The 4,360-nt window shown below is 44.7% G+C and overlaps 1 non-coding gene across 1 annotated transcript; it reads left to right on the top strand.

Annotated features, from left to right (window-relative positions):
* Positions 1-3,974: 3,974 nt before the first annotated feature.
* Positions 3,975-4,081, top strand: LOC124251605 (U6 spliceosomal RNA). The gene has a single exon (XR_006891799.1). It is a non-coding gene; the product is annotated as a U6 spliceosomal RNA (small nuclear RNA).
* The last annotated feature ends 279 nt before the right edge of the window (positions 4,082-4,360 follow it).

Raw genomic sequence — 4,360 nt, 5'->3', positions numbered from 1 at the left:
CGGGGACTCCGCGGATGTGAAGACAGTGCGGGATGGATGATCATAAGTCACGGGGTCAAGACCCAGCTTTGCCATTTCTGAACTGTGGGACTTGTGGCCTGTTGCCTAACTTTTCTGAATGTCATCTCTAAAATGGGGATTATAGCATTCACACCTCATAGGCTGGTTGTGGGCCTCAAGGAAGATGATGTGTGGGGCAGAACCGTGTGAATAAAGTGTGCCACATTCACGAACCTTTGATGAGTTAAATCTGTTGGTGGAAATCCAGAAAATGTCACTCAGTTTTTGGCTCTTGATAATTTGTCACCTGTAAGCTAGAGAAGATAAATGAAATTTAAAGCCAGACTTGTTCTGGTTGCCTTGAGAATGTGATGGTCTGAGAGCAGGAAAGGGTGCTGTCTCAGGGACCGGCAGCCCTGAGCTCTGTGAGGTCTGAGGGGACAGCTCATGCTGCAGACACCTCTGATCTGGTGTGGCAGAACTCCCATCCAGCCAGCATGAGCACGTCTAACGATGGGGACGAGTGGCCAAGGTTCTGGGCTTTTGTGATGAGGTGAATATGGGTCCTTGTTTCTTGCCTTGAAGAAAGGGGTTAACTAAAGTGAATGCATTTGCCAGAAATGGGCTAGGCCTCGAGTTTTGGAATGAGTGATAGGTGGGCTGTGAGTTAAGAGAGGAGAAAACGTGGTGTCTGAGGATGCTGAAGTGGTGAGAGGAGCTTACGGGGCTGAGTCTCCGGAGCCACAGTTGGTTCTGTTCCTGTAGAACTCAGCCGTAAGTGTGGCTTGGCATGTGCCAGCCATCAAAAAGACAACATAGTGGGGCTGGCCTGGTGGCGCAGTGGTTAGGTTTGCACATTCCGCTTCTCAGCGGCCTGGGGTTCGCTGGTTTGCATCCTGGGTGCGGACATGGCACCGCTTGGCATGCCATGCTGTGGCAGGCATCCCACATAGAAAGTAGAGGAAGATGGGCACGGATGTTAGCTCAGGGCCAGGCTTCCTCAGCAAAAAGAGGAGGACTGGCAGTAGTTAGCTCTGGGCTAATCTTCCTCAGGAAAAAAAAAAAGACAACATGATGACTTTCACACTTATTTTTCTTCTACTATTCTCTTCTTCCTTCTTCAGTTTGCTTCTGAAGCCCAGCTCTGTCTTCCTTTTGCTGAGTGCAAGAATGGTTTGAGTCCCTCAGCATCTTCACTTTCTAGTTAGAATAGACCTGGCCTTAGGTGGCTCCATGTGCATTCAACACCTGCAGTGGTGTTGGAACATTAGACAGTCAGAGCTGGAAGGAGCTCAGACCCTGAGCGTACATTTGCCAGATGAAAATCCAAGGACCAGAGAGAGAAAGAGACTCCCTCAGGATCTCACAGCCACTGAATGGCATACAAAGAATCAGAACCAGGTAGCAGTGCTCTTTTCACCTTTTGTAGTGGACTCCTCACCCTGCAGGAGTGTCCAACATGGCTCCTCACCCACGGCTGGCTCTTCATGTCTTTGCTGGTAGCCAGGTCTTTGGTGTCTCCTTGAGCGGCATGAGGTCAGTTAGAGTCAGACTGTATCCTGAGTGGCCCTCTGAGGTCTTACCAAGAAGGAAAGAAGTTTCTTATCTACCACTTCCTCCATCCCTTTGGCCAATCTCACAGCCTGGTTAGGAATGGGGAGCCATTTACATGACTTGGGAATATCAAACCACTCACTTTGGCCAGTCCTTTCCTCCTACCAGAGATAGCAGCAGTTGGCAATGCCTATGACAAATAAAAATGGCAAGCAATAGCATATGTTGGAGGATATGAGGAAGCCATTTGGTATAAACCTAATTCGGCCTGACCTTGTCTTTCCAAAAGGGCCTGACCGTGGCTGTTGAGCATGCATTGTATATCTGCTTTAGATATTCCCTATGGCAAGAACAAAGGTCCTTGAGATAAAGGTGCAACTTCCCTCCCTCTCCCAATGTTGGCATTCCCTTAAGGATTAAGCATCTTTCCTTAGGCTAGGAACTGATTGCTGTGCTCCCCCGTGACCAGCCAGCTCGAGACAATAGGCTTGCCTCCTGCTACGCTCTCTGAGATAGCAGACCCTCTACCTACCGTGTCCATCAAGCACTGTACTGACAGGGCAATCTTGTGACTATGGTGGGAGGGACATTTCAATCATATATGAAACGTCCTGTATGGAGGTATATAACCTCTCTGTATACCTCACTTCTTTGGTGCCCTTTCTTCCTTTGGGAAGAAAGGCCCCAGGCCATGGTCCTCAAATTTCAACTCAGAATAAACTCACCCAAATTTTCATTTATAGATTGGTTATGGATTATTTTCATCGACACCTACCTGGAAGACTACTGAGAATGATTCAGAGGCTGAAGTAGATCTGTGATCCATTACTGCTGTCTGCCATGAGCATGGGTGTGAGGAGTGGTGGTATATGTGGTGTGTATTTACATTCCTGCCTTCCTCGTGTCTGATGTCAGCATTGTCTCCAGGGCTCGCCCAAGGGCCTGGGAGATGCAAAAATGGCTGTATGAAGTCTTGCAGTGGTTGTTACAGGAAGCACGGATCATGTGAGGAATTTCTTTCTCAACCTGAGGGTGATGCAACCCTCCTGCCTTTCTCCTGCCCCCAGAAGAGCAGGTGACCCAGTTCCTGGCCACGGAGATCCTGACTAATTGTGCCCCCCCTCCAAGCAGAACCTCACTGAACCTTAGAAGCAGAAAATTCAGAAACAAAAGCAAGAAATAAAAGCGCTGTCAGAAAGAATGTACGTAGAAGCCTGAAGTTGTGCCTTCATAACTGAATAAATAAGTCCTTGAGCAATAATTTGTTTGCAAGCTGTTAATTAGCAGCATAATTAATTTCTGCAGATTATAAATAACAGAGCATAAAGTGGCATTCCCAGGAGAGCCAATGAAAAATTACCTAAGCCATTTTAAGAACCAAAAATAGTTCACAATGTAACAGATTTAAATGGGCTCCATGGACTGGATGATGCCACTTTCCCTTTCCTATGGGCTAAAAAAAAAAAGAAAGAACAAAAAAATCTCCAGAAAATTCAACAGCTATGAGCTTGCATCTGAAGTCAGAAATTTATTGGCAAAAAGCAGAGTTTCATTAATCACCCTGTTCTCTCTTATGCCTGGCATGTCAAGAAGGAAAAAAAAAAATCTCTGTTTATCTCTGCTTCAAACAAACAGCCACATAAGTAGATTATTCCCAACAGAAAGATTTTCCATATACTCTAATCTCAGAGCAATCATTCACTACTCTAAATGAGCAGTTACTTAAAATGTTAAGAAGGGATGCTAATTAGCTCAAGGAAAACCTTGCCAAGTTTTTAATTTTCAGAAAATAAAATGAAGATAAGGAAGACCTCTCCACCTTTTGCAGCCTGAAGCCATTGATTCATATCTCATCTCTTGCCTTGGTGCCTCCCGGGTCTTAGGATCAGGACTGTGGGATGCTGGCTGGGTGGTATGAATTGATCTCTAGGTTTAGAAGCTAAGGGTAAAAGTACTCTTGAAGTTTAAGGAGAAGGATCCTTAACTTTATTTATAACCTGGAGTCTTTTACAGAAGGATTTAAGTGACCTACCAAAAGATTTTTAAAAAAAGTGATAAAATGAGTCTGCAGAAAACCAAGGTGGATGGATAGTGGAAAGAAATTGACCTAAGAAGAATGAAGTAGATATTCCGATTATCACAGTTAGCAGATGCTGCAATTTGGCATCACTTGGCTCTGAGCTTCCCAGTAGCCAAGGTGAAGAGGACCACATGTTGCTAAAGAGTTTGTGTTACCTGAAAGGAGAACAGGTAAGAAGCAAGGGAGCATGGCTTGTAAGCTGTGTAATTGGTGGTTAAGGCCTGGGTTTCAAACCAGACAAACATAGGTTCAAATTGACCTCTTCATATACAAACTTTGTGATCTGGGCAAGCTACTTAACCTCACTGTGTCCCAGGATTCTTCTTTATTAAAAAAAAAAGTGCTCACTTCAGTAGCACATATACTAAAATTGGAATGATACAGAGAAGATTAGCATGGCCCCTGTGCAAAGGTGATAAGCAAATTCGTGAAGCATTCCATATTTTTAGAATTACCAAGACAAAAAATAACAAATGTGGGAGAGGATATGGAGAAGAGGGAACCTTCATCCACTGCTGGCGGGAATGCAAACGGGTGCAGCCACTATGGAAAACAGTATGGAGAGTTTTCAAAAACTTAAAAATAGAAATACCACTTGACCAGCCATCCCACTACTGGATATTTATCCAACGAACATGAAATCAACAATACAAAGAGACTTATGCATGCCTGTGTTCATTGTAGCATTATTCACAATAGCCAAGACATCAAAGCAACTCAAGTGCC

The sequence above is a fragment of the Equus quagga genome, chromosome 13, assembly GCF_021613505.1.
Source record: "Equus quagga isolate Etosha38 chromosome 13, UCLA_HA_Equagga_1.0, whole genome shotgun sequence".
Classification (NCBI taxonomy): Eukaryota; Metazoa; Chordata; class Mammalia; order Perissodactyla; family Equidae; genus Equus; species Equus quagga.
Note: the sequence above shows the minus strand (reverse complement) of the source record. Positions and strands in the feature narration are given on the sequence as shown.